The following is a 13535-nucleotide window of genomic DNA, read 5'->3' as shown; positions in this document are numbered from 1 at the left end:
TCTCTCACTTGCTTCTATCTTCCATTCTAAATCTAATCTGCACACAGATATGGATCAGAGTTGGATTTAACGGAGAATATCTCATAAAATAAAGTTGCAATTACGCAGAACACATTTTACCGATGTGAACCATATATCTATACAGCATCGCAATCAATTATAATGGACGTTTACGCATTTTCCCTGTTCCTAGGAAATAAAATGTCTACCATATTCCTAGAAGCGTTGATTCATATCTGTGGGGTATTGAAAACCATACCACAGTTATGAATCAAAGATAAGGCGATTCCAAAAGAAACGCCAAAAAGTATACTTTCACTCCATTCATTTACCTCGCAGATAAGTTGCTGTTATAGTGTATTGATCCATGATATGAGTCGGTTTGATCCATAATAAGGAACCACCTCTCCCACTGATCCACATCTGTGGGATGGACAACGGTTGAAATTTCTATCGAAATCGACACTTTTTCGTAAATGAACGCAAATGTTGTGGTGTATTTCTTAAAACAACTATATTCCGCAGTGCCAGGGAGGTAATCCGGTTTTGTACAGCGTCAACATGATTTTTAATCACATTTTGTTGTGAAAAATGACCCTTAGTTGATCCATAACTGTGGGGTGATTGTATACAATGCTTGCTATGATGAGTTTTCACGTTTTGCTCAACAGTTTTCAAGATGACGTCCAAGAGCAGGATGTCAAAATTTGTCTCGCCCAGCAAGAGGATCTGACGTTCTTGAACGAAATTTATGTGAAGGATTCAAGCAGGCTTTCGGTACACGATTTTTATACTGCATCAGGAAAAGGGAAGGAGGTCGAAATTTAAAAAACCACCGAATCATCGAAATTCTCGAAGCAATACCTCGTCCGGCATGCAATATGCACGTGTTGTCGAAAAAGTGACATTTTCATCACTACGGGAACCATCAATCAAGAGATCTACGTCTAGGAGTGCCTCAAAAAGCGACTGCTACCAATCCTGAAGCAACATAATAGACTTGTGCTGTTCCGACCAGACTTGGCGAGCTGCCACCATGGAAAAAGGCATTCTAGTGGTACGATACGAAAAACGTGGTTTGGTATCATGCCAGCAGCAAGCCACCGGGGTACTTCATCCAAGCAGCGTACCAGTGGACGCAGCATTCTTCATGCTGCCAGCCACAAACACGCATATCAGCCATACTGGCAACACTTAACTCACCTGAATTTATCCCGCATACACTCATTCAGAAATCATACCTTAAACATACAAATTTTAGTATTGGAATGCTAAATTATTAATCAATCACTTACCTCTCGATCTTTCCAGATCGTCAACACATTGTTATTGTTTACCCTTTGCATTACATCTTTCTTTGACAGTTCCAGAAGATTCTGCAGTACCGTAAAACGGGGTAACTTTGATAATGCGGGTAACTTTGATAGTGCGAGACCCACAATATAATAAACGAAATAACAAAGTTTCTGTTAATCAGCTAAGCAAAACGAATGCAAAAGTAAAGAGTATTAGTATGACACTTTATGTCAAAGCTGTTTTCGTTGGAATCAAGTAAATTTGAGGATTTTTATGCAAATATTAAAAATTTGTGAGATTTTAGCATTTTATAAACACTCACAAACAATCTGTTCTACGATCACTATTTGATGAAGTCATAAAGAGTTCGTCACTTATGCTTGACAGCCTAGTAGTAGTAGAACATGAATTCGGTCTCAAATCTCTTAGCGAAAACTATTTTTACAAACTGGGGCTATTTTTGTAATCTAAGTAAGAAATTTCCATACATCGTTAAACGCCTAGAGGTATGCAACGCCCCACAAATGTTCCGTAATTCATTCAATTTTATTCAATTTGTACTCCATTATCAAAGTTACCCCAAAACAGAAAACCAACTTTCGGTTATATAAAAAAATATTAATCCATTCAGAATAAATCTTTTGGCAATCTATCAACTGCAATTGATAGCTAGGATGCCAGTACTTGTTTGAAAAATATAAACTATAATTCTTTGAAACATCATGCATAAATATTCAAGTTTTCTTCGAAAAAACTATCAAAGTTACCCCGTTTTACGGTAGCCTTTATTGTATAACAGTTAGGCCACAATACATTATTGTATGCAACAATAGGATACTAGAATGTTCCATACAAGCTCTATAGGGAAGAGCGGAGTGTAAATATGACACCATTACTTTGTATCAATCAGTTGGAAATAAACCGTGAATTCGAACACATCTCTTTGTAAAATTATTCCCTACCGGATCGTATCCGCGGGAACAGTACACAAAGACCACAACTCTCCCAACACATGGAAAACTCCCTTGGTCACATGGAAATTAAAAAAAAAAAAACAAATAAATCCATGGAAAACGAGCATCAGTTTAAATCAAACTAACGTTCGGCGGCGAATAAGGTCGATGAGACTACTGTGCAAAATTTTATGGAAGGGGTTACCCTGAAGGCACGATAGGGTGGATTTGGCAAACCAAAATAATAAACGAACATTTTTTGCTGTAAATATATGAATTAAGCTATCAAAAGAAAATAAGAAGGTTTTAGTATTATGAGTTTTGACTGAAAGATAACATTTTTTGTTCGACCAATTTTTGCTCGTTCTAGTCTTCACGTGACAGATGACTTGATGAAGATGCTGTTCTTGCAGCGGATGTTGCCGGACGTGAAGGCTGTTCTGTCAATCAGTGACGGAACTATCAACTATGACATCGTAGTACTTACTGAAACTTGAGTACGCCTAGATATTTCTAATTACGAATTCCTCCAGCTACACCGTATTTCGATGTAATCGCATCTCGGCTATTAGCAACCTTCAACGTGGTGGAGGAGTGTTAATTGCAGTTGATGCGGAATTGAATTGCAGATCGGTTGAACTAGAAAACTGCGAATCCCTCGAACAAGCTGTCGTTCAGATCAAGCTTCAAAAGATTTCAGTTTACGTTTGTGGGATATATCTACGACCAAACTCACAGCCCGAGTTTTATTACTCACATTCCATGGCAGTGCAACTATTATGTGAACGAACTGCGAGTGCCTACATGGTAATCGTCATGGGAGACTTCAATCTTCCCCTCAAGATTGATTATCACCATAAGCCGTTGCACATTGGGGAATTCCGAACCCAAAGGTGGAAAAAATTGATAAATTTTACAATAGAAAGATAAAAAATAAGTTTTATAGCTCATTTGAAAGGAAATTTTCTCAGGAATCGATTGGTGATGGTTTCATGAATGTGGGGCCATTCTGGGATAAGCTATGGTGCCCGTTTTGCCCCAATTCCTTGAAAATTTTAGATTTTCATATTGTTTTGAGTAAAACTATTTTATTGTGGAGATTATTTCCGATGAAATCCATCATTTCTAGTCCAATCAACAATGTTTCACAGAGAACGTTATAAAAAGATGGAAATTTAGGGGATTATGGGGCCAAATGTGCAATGAAATATTTTTGAAGAGGAATTTTTGTTTTAAATACTTTCAACGTGTTTTTTTATTGAAATAAATTCTAAAATAGTCAAATAATCATGAATATAGTTTGCAGAAATGAGTTGTAGTAAAATTTGTAGAATATGTATGATAATTATGTATGCTCTATGCAACATATTGTGAATAATTTCCCTTCTTATATCACAAATTCCAAACATTTCCAAACGATGTACGATAGTTTGGGTAAACGATATTGATCTAAATAATCGATTGCCGTTAGCCTCATTGATAGGAGATAGTGGGAGCATATAGTTTTTGGCTATTTTTGCCCCAATTCCCCTTAACACGATTTCTTTCGTAATAATTTCAACTCTTTTTCGTAAATCAAATTTATTGTGAATTGTTTATTCTGTATCTGATACAATATTTGAATCCTTAAACATAGGAGATTTTAGGGATCTTTTACACATAAACAAAAAAATAACCAAATAAAAAAATCAAAAATGAATCCATCAAGAAATCATCAGCCGTTTTTTTTATGATTACAACAAATTACTCAGGATCAGGTTAGTTATTCAATCATTACTGTAGCAATTTCGTGAGAGTCAAATTGCATTTTACAAGAAATTATTCGGGAAATAATTTTGTCTTTTTATGGATATTTGGTATTCAATATTCCAATTGCCATCATACACTACAGAAAAAGTTATCATAAAAGTAATAATGCAGTTGTTAATAATGATCAATTCTAGATTTTTCCAAAATCGATCATTCATTTCATTAGTATAATTTATAGTTACTATGTTTGTTATGTTGCCTCTACATTAGCTGTTAACAGATTGCTTGTTGGTTGACATAAATGTTCCTCATGGTGAATTTTACTTTGTTAATATTGTAAACAGTAATTATGGTTACATCTGTTTGACTGAATTTCAAGCATGTTCAAGAGCCTTCTAAAATGCATAACATGAAGAAATTGAAATTAATTTACTCATTACGCGTGGTAAAGATGGACAAATTATGGGTGAAAATATGAAAAAAATCCACAAGCTCGGCTGGGATTTGAACCCAGGACTCTTGTATGCTAGACGAGTGCTTTACGGGCTCGGTAGCGTAGTTGATAAAGCACTCGTCTAGTATACAAGAGTCCTGGGTTCAAATTCCAGCCGAGCACGTGGATTTTTTTTTCATAATTTCACCCATGATTTGTCCATCTCTACTACGCGTAATGAGTTTATTAATTTAATAACCATGCGGATTGGATTACCGAACAGCTCAGTATAAGCGTCAATTTATTTTGAATTAAGCATTATTAACTACTACATCTTCAATCAAAATGTGCCATATTGAAATATATGGAAGACTTTGTTTGCTTATGGTTACTTAATGAATCCCTTTTTGAGTGTTTTTATATGTTTTTTTTTATTTGTTTGTACATGATCCCCATAATCTCCTATGTTTTAGGATTTAAATACTGTATCAACTACTGAATAAACAATTTAGTACATAATAAATTTAATTCGGAGATATCTGTTCAATTAATTATGAAAGAAATAGTTTTTAGGGGAATTGGGGCAAAAATAGCCAAAAAACTATATGCTCCCACTATCTCCTATCAATGAGGCTAACGGCAATCGATTATTTAGATCAATATCGTTTACCCAAACTATCGTACATCGTTTGGAAATGTTTGGAATTTGTGATATAAGAAGGGAAATTATTCACAATATGTTGCATAGAGCATACATAATTATCATACATATTCTACAAATTTTACTACAACTCATTTCTGCAAACTATATTCATGATTATTTGACTATTTTAGAATTTATTTCAATAAAAAAACACGTTGAAAGTATTTAAAACAAAAATTCCTCTTCAAAAATATTTCATTGCACATTTGGCCCCATAATCCCCTAAATTTCCATCTTTTTATAACGTTCTCTGTGAAACATTGTTGATTGGACTAGAAATGATGGATTTCATCGGAAATAATCTCCACAATAAAATAGTTTTACTCAAAACAATATGAAAATCTAAAATTTTCAAGGAATTGGGGCAAAACGGGCACCATAGCTTATCCCAGAATGGCCCCACATTCATGAAACCATCACCAATCGATTCCTGAGAAAATTTCCTTTCAAATGAGCTATAAAACTTATTTTTTATCTTTCTATTGTAAAATTTATCAATTTTTTCCACCTTTGGGTTCGGAATTCCCCAATGTGGCGTTGGTTCTTCGTATCGACTTAAACGATGCACAGTGGGACGGATTGGGGTTTTAGGAGGAAAGATGGAACTCACGCCTTCAATTGTGATTTTACGTAAAAATGATGTTCTACAAAGTTGTTTCTATTATAAAAACAATTTTTTTGGTCGGAACGAAAATTAGGGTGGCCCTTTGTAAAAAAAGATAACCATCAAAACTTTTTTATTTTAAGGAATATTGAAATAGTTTGTTCTACAAAGTTGAAGATCGGAAAATTTTAAGCTGCTTTGACAAAAAAAGTTTTTCCCTAGCTCAAAAATTGACCGTTTTAGAGCATTTTTCGCTATTGATGTAGGGTGGCCCATCAAAAATTGATTGTTGTGTTTTATTTTTATTATTTCAAGTTTCTCAGCAAAACTGTCTTCCCATCACTTTTCGAGCTAATTGAAACGCAAACATAAAATATATAGCTAATAAAAACAAATAATTACAAGAGTGTTTTCGTAATGAAAACTTAATTTACTTCCTTGGACATAAAGTATCATCGATACTAATAGCTACGATACACAAATGAGCAATTCTCGCTGAAACCAGGCCGCCATCGGCACCCATCGTTAGAATTCCAATTTTATGTCTCTGATCGCTAGCTTTCGATAAAACTTAAGGGTGGTCCTTTTTGTTTTCTCAAATTGGTGGACCCCTCGTACGCCAGCTAGCTAAACAGTTTGCAAAAAAGCCCATTTTTTGATAAATCTTGGGTATTTCTTCACGTGATATGTCTCATATTTCCCTTGGAACACATACTAAACTTAATGGAATCGTATAGAGAAAGGATATAGCTTTCATTTGAAGTTAAAAAAAATCCGGCGGCCATTTTGAATTTAGCCGCCATCTTGAATTTTGTTAGAAAAATCGTTTTTTCACCATTAGCGCACCGCTCGTTTTGAATTCTGAGATCACCATCAGAAAGCTGAGGAAAAATTGCGTAAGATAGGCTACAGAAACTAGGTGTGCAATGGTATTTACCCTATGAAATGAACGATTTTCTAAAACATGTTCCACGATTTTGACGTATATGGCGAGTGCAATCAATGCAAACATCATTTTTGGTACATCAAAGATACAAATTTTCAATAGTTGGTGTATTTTTCGAGTCAGATGAAGAATAGGAGTATTATTTTGAGTGAAAAAATCTGGCGGCCATCTTGGATTTTGACGCCATCTTGGTTTTAAGTAGTAGAATGAGTTTTTACCTTGATAACACTCAACATGTTGAATTTTAATGCCACCGTTACACTTACTATTCTTCTTGTTCTTCTTTTTCCTGATGTTACGTCCCTACTGGAATATAGCCAGCCCCTAAGCTTCAAAAATAAATTAACAAGTAGAATTTTTTAACACTTATTTGCCACCTGAATGATTGTTCTGCATATCTGCGAGTTGAAAAATAGCATTAATTCTTTCATTTATTTGGTCTAAAACCATTGATAGAAATGAACAATCTGTTGAACAGCTAAAATAAGATAAGAAATAAAGAATCTGTTTGTTTTTTAACGGAGATCTTTAATTAATTAAACATGAAGAGCGCTGAGCTGGTAAAAATCATTCTACTGCTAAAAACTAAGATGGCGTCGAAATCCAAGATGGCCACCAGATTTTCCAAACTCAAAATGATTCACCTGAGTTTCGGCATTACGTCCACATTAGAACAAAGCCTGCTTCTCACCTTTCAATTTCGCTATTTTTCACATGCATGTTGGGTGTTAGTAAAAACAATACTTTATGATTCAGAAAATCAAGGATTTTTTTTGCTTAAAAATTTAAGATTTCCATTCTAAATTAATGCACTTTTGGAAATGTTTTACGTTAAAACTACAGATATTACCACAAAACTTACTAATATCCCAACGCACAATTTATAAACTTCATTCGATGACAAAAAAAGCATATGGTAAAAAAAAAATTTGTTTATTTCAATCAATGTTTTTGGACGGTTTTTATTCATTAAATTCATTTATTCATAATAACTGAATTCAAAGATATGTCGAAGAAATATTCTGTTATTAAAAATCGTATTATAAAAGAAAATTCCTATTTAATAACCTGTATTTATAACTAATAAAGCTGAGTATCAGGCTCGGTTCCACTAGGGACGTAACGTCAGGAAAATGAAGAATAATAATAAGAAGAGTATACGTAACCTTGTTTTTATTGGTAACCTCTAGATTCGACATGCTGAGTGCTATCAAGGTGAAAAATTCATTCTACTAGTCAAAATCAAGATGGCGTCAAAATCCAAGATGGCCGCCAGATTTTATCACTCTAAATAATACTCCTATTCTTCATCTGACTCGAAAAATACACCAACTATTGAAAACTTGTATCTTTGTTGTACAAAAAATGATGTTTGCATTGATTGCACTCGCCATATACGTCAAAATCGTGGAACATGTTTTAGAAAATCGTTCATTTCATAGGGTAAATACCATTGCACACCTAGTTTATGTAGCCTATCTTACGCAATTTTTCCTCAGCTTTCTGATGGTGATCTCAGAATTCAAAACGAGCGGTGCGCTAATGGTGAAAAAACGATTTTTCTAACAAAATTCAAGATGGCGGCCAAATTCAAAATGGCCGCCGGATTTTTTTTAACTTCAAATGAAAGCTATATCCTTTCTCTATACGATGCCATTAAGTTTGGTATGTGTTCCAAGGGAAATATGAGACATATCACGTGAAGAAATACCCAAGATTTATCAAAAAATGGGCTTTTTTGCAAACTGTTTAGCTAGCTGGCGTACGAGGGGTCCACCAATTTGAGAAAACAAAAAGGACCACCCTTAAGTTTTATCGAAAGCTAGCGATCAGTGACATAAAATTGGAATTCTAACGATGCGTGCCGATGGCGGCCTGGTTTCAGCGAGAATTGCTCAAATGCAAAATGACAAAAATGGCAAAGAAAGCTCTCAGTTAAAAACTGTGGAAGTGCTCTTAACAACAATAACCTGAGAAGTATGATCTGTTCCAGCGGGGACGCAATACCCAATACCAAAAAAAAAAAGAATATTGATACAATTTTTTTCTGATGAAAAGTTAAAGACTTCTTAATAACAAAAAAAAACATTTTCTATATGTTGGTTTAGCTGGGAAAACAAGAAAAAAAATGTGTCGACATGACGATATCTTGAAAATGTGAATAAAAATCGTATTATTCTTTGGTGGATCTGTTTGCTAACGATATGACTGGTTCATATGTTAATAACCGTTAATAACAGATTTCTAAAAGAACTCTCAAATTAACTATCTCTTAATTATAGCCTTAATTAGTCAAACATCTAAACATGATCAAATAATGCATTTAGTTATTCTCCTTAATCTAGGCTTGCAAGTCAGCGTCATAATCAGGAAGCATACTTTAGTAATATACCGTTTCAGATACGATATATCTCCTACGGTGGACAAATTACTTGTAAACGGATTTGCAGCAATTAAGCATTCGTAACTTCCTATCAGAATGTTTCCCAAAAAGCCTGACAAATCCCAAAACAGAAGTATTTGGATGTTTGGGAGCAGCCATGCCGGGAAATTCAACCGTGTGGTAAATTTAGAATTTATTTTCAAAAGACTTTTCTCCTTATTTTTATTGCTGAACTCTTTTGACGTTTGTTTTATATGAAAAATGTTTATAACTATCACCTACAAAATTGTACAGAAGGTGACGGACCTGGTGTAGTGGTTAGAACACTCGCCTCTCACGCCGAGGACCTGGGATCGAATCCCATCCCCGACATAGTCACTTATGACGTAAAAAGTTATAGTGACGACTTCCTTCGGATGGGAAGTAAAGCCGTTGGTCCCGAGATGAACTAGCCCAGGGCTAAAAATCTCGTTAATAAAGTCAAATCAATCAATCAATCAAAATTGTACAGACCTCAAAACATGCGTCTCAATCAGCTCTAAAGATGAAGGGAAGACAACTTTGCTGAGAAATCTAAAAAAACACACAAAAACCTATTTTTGAAGGGCCACCCTACATCAATAGCGAAAAATGCTCTAAAACGGTCAATTTTTGAGCTAGGAAAAAACTTTTTTTGTCAAATCAGCTTAAAATTTTCCGATCTTCAACTTTGTAGAACAAACTTTTTCAATATTCCTTAAAATAAAAAAGTTTTGATGGTTATCTTTTTTTACAAAGGGCCACCCTAATTTTCGTTCCGACCAAAAAAATTGTTTTTATAATAGAAACAACTTTGTAGAACATCATTTTTAAGTAAAATCACAATTGAAGGCGTGAGTTCCATCTTTCCTCCTAAAACCCCAATCCGTCCCACTGTGCGATGCTCGTATGCAGTTTGTCGAGAATTCAAGACAACAGCGTGACATCGATTTTCAACGCTGTGACTTTGCGGAGTTGAACGATGCTATTTAAGCCATTGGGAGGTGATGATTGATGGTAGGGACACCGACGAGACGGTTTGTACGGCATTCTGTACGGAATTTTGGACGAGCAGGTCCCTCGTAGACGGCGTATGCATTATTCTAACAAACTTCCTTGGTGGACATCCGAGCTGCAACATCTTCGCAATGTTGTTCGCAAATCTTAAATACGTTATTTACGAGCGCGAACTGAAATCGAAACAATTTACGCCTTATCGAAACCAGTTATAACGAGTGTCAAACTGCTGCATTTCGAAGCGACAGTCACCCTACAGTTATGGATAGCACACAGATATGGATCAGGGTTGGCTTAAAACGGGAATATCTCATCAAATAGAGCTGCAATCACGCAGAACACATTTCACCTACGTGAACCATAAATCTATACAGCATCACAATCAATTATAAAATGCTTAAGTATATTTTTTCCGTCCATTCCGGTAATAACCGGTAATTTTGAGGTGTATTCTCAAGAACAACTATATTCTGCAATGGTAGGTAATTTTGTTTTGTACAATGTCTCCATGTTTTATAATCATATTTTGTTCTGAAAAATTACCATTAGTTAATCCATAACTATGAGGTGACTGTAACATCGTTAACGAGGTTTTATCAAATTAAATGATGTAACACCTACTAAGTGAAATAAAATAATAAATGGAAATGATTGGACAATGTCAAGACTGATGCAAATTTTGAAGTTTTAACGATGTCAATTATGATTGAAATGATCCTGCCAAAATTTGAAGTGATTCGGAAGAAATTTGGTTGTGCGTACGCTATTTGAAGTTTATATGGAAATTACTATGGAAAATGCAAACCTTTTGTGTTCAGTCCCCTAACTGCTCGTCATAATAATCTATGGAAAAGTGAACACACTCATCTCATGTGGAAACTTCCCAGCTACAACTTTGCCGAAGACCACATTGTGATGGGACGTAAGGATAATTTGTTATTATTGATAACAAAGTATATATCATGCTGAGATGATCATTCAATTACTTTCAGAGCACCACTGCTTTTTTGCAGTAGAACATAGTAGCCTGGATTACTTTGATCTATTCAGCACCACTGTTGCCTGCCGAACAGTTGGTGAAGCATGCTACATGCAAACCAACTTTATGATGATGAATAACAATTTATCCTGACGTCCAATCAAAAAGTGGTCTTCGGCAAAGTTTGTTCACTTTTCCATAAAATATTATGACGAAAAGATAGAAGGCTGAACACAAAACATTGGAGTTTTCCATAGTAATCTCCATATAAACTTCAAATGGCGTGTGCACAATCAAATTTCTTCCGAATCACTTCAAACTTTGGGAGGATGCTTTTTATCATTATAATTAAAATCGTTTAAGCAGAGGGGAGGCAAAATTTCAAAATTTGCACCTCTCTATTGGACATATTATGATAGTGTCATATCCGCCCAAGTAAGCAACGTATAACGGAGCACGTACATCTACCTAACCTGCCACCTGAGCCTGAGAACCGAGTACTAAGGTACAATGAAATTATCAAAAAATCCACGGAGTAGTGTTTGATCCTTCGACCTTGACGCTTGCTCTTGCGGGGGCGGGTGATGGGCGCTGGATCAAACTTGTCGCGCGTCCTTCGCTCAGAGAAATGAAGAAGTGCAGTGGATCGTTAGTAGTGTTTGATCTATTGATCGCGTCGCTTGCTCTCGCGTGGGCGAGTGACGAACACTTGTTCGGCGTACAATGCGATTATCGAATTATTTCGCGAAACCGGTTAGGCGTGAATATAGCATGGATCGCATCACCAAACATTGGTGACTCCCAGATCTCTACCTTATCCAACTAACGCAATATCCTTTCCATGACAACCGTGGAGATGCTGAGGTGATCTCGGTCTCTAGTAACAACGGTAGTCACACTAACATTCCTTCCCTTCCCCGATGACCGTAAGGACGTGGCCGGCGCCGTTATTGACTTTTAAATTTGAGCTCTCGATTTGTGCACATTGAAGAATGGTAAGCTAATCCCAAGCCCCATTTATTAACTCCCTGTGAAACTTCGATTGTTTTGGTCAATCACGGAGCAGCAACTACGAATTGTACGCTCATCATGCTTATGCTATTATTATTTACAATGAAATTATGAAAAAACTCCACGTGCTCGGCTGGGATTCTTTTCATACTATCACCCATAATCTTACCACGCGTAATGAAGTTATTAATTTAATAACCATGCGGATTGGATTACCGAACAGCTCAATACAAGCGTCAATTTAGACTATGTTTACCGTTTTGCAGCACTGCTACTACAATCCCCACCTATTAGGATAAATGAATTTGAACAATTGTTAGCAACAGAACGCGTATCGCGACGAATCCTGACGGAATCTCAAACGACTAAACTTTCGTGAATTTCGATCGACCCTAAACAGAGACTCCGATTTGGTTCATGGAATGTTAATGGTTGTCGAAATGAAGTCAAACGAGAAGCTATTGACACTATCCTGTTTAGTCAACGAGTGTATGTTGTTCTTCTACAAGAGGTGATTTTGAACTGCCAGTCAACATCCACGTCAAGTTTCAAATGGTTTCTTGGAGGAAGTGCAATTTCTGGAAAACGACGTGGTTGAGCTGTTTTAGTTCGACGGTATAAGTTTTAAATAACTAAAGATGTATTCATTTTGTAGGTTGATTCTGAAACCAAAAACTTAACGTTATTTATCGTACATGGACCAAATAGAATAGCCAACAGATTCTTTGCTTAGGCTAGTGGCATAGCTTGATTATTGCTGATGATTTGAACAGTTATTTTAGCTGTAATTTCTTGTCAGCTGACAAAGCATAACTTATTGGTCAGTATGCTGGTTATAAGAAATTTAATGAAAATGGTTCATAAATGATACTGTTCTTGCAACTGTACTCTATGGCTGTACGTGGTACCCAGTTTAATTCTAACGACAGCTTCAGATGGAGTTGGACCAACGGAAGGTCTGAGTAGAACATTTTTTGACCCACATCCATTCCATTCCTCTATAGAATATATATATTCCATTCCTACGGAGAAATGGAATTCTCCATGCCCGACAATGTTTCAGACCATGAACTTATAGTAGATTAAAACCGAATTTAGTACTGAACCATTTAATTCCACTAGAGTTTGTATCCGGAAGACGGCCTAACAGTTGAGGTTGAAACTAGCGTTGGGCGAATTTGACCAGAACATCGATGTTACTAAATCGATTCAAATTCGATACGTCGAATCGATTCACCGATTTAATCGAATCATTCGAATCGATGTTTCTGAATCGATTCGATTTTCAAGCTCATATGAAAAATTCACAAAATTTGCTCTACAAATAAGACCAAATTAATTTGCTTACGATTTTAAAAATTCCTTAAAATGAATAACATTTGAAATTGAACATTATGTATCAAACACTTCAAGGTGGATGCAAAACTAGGCTTATGCATCATC

Source organism: Aedes aegypti, chromosome 2, assembly GCF_002204515.2.
Source record: "Aedes aegypti strain LVP_AGWG chromosome 2, AaegL5.0 Primary Assembly, whole genome shotgun sequence".
NCBI classification, from domain to species: domain Eukaryota; kingdom Metazoa; phylum Arthropoda; class Insecta; order Diptera; family Culicidae; genus Aedes; species Aedes aegypti.
The sequence above is the reverse complement of the archived record's forward strand: the minus strand, read 5'-3'. Positions refer to the sequence as shown.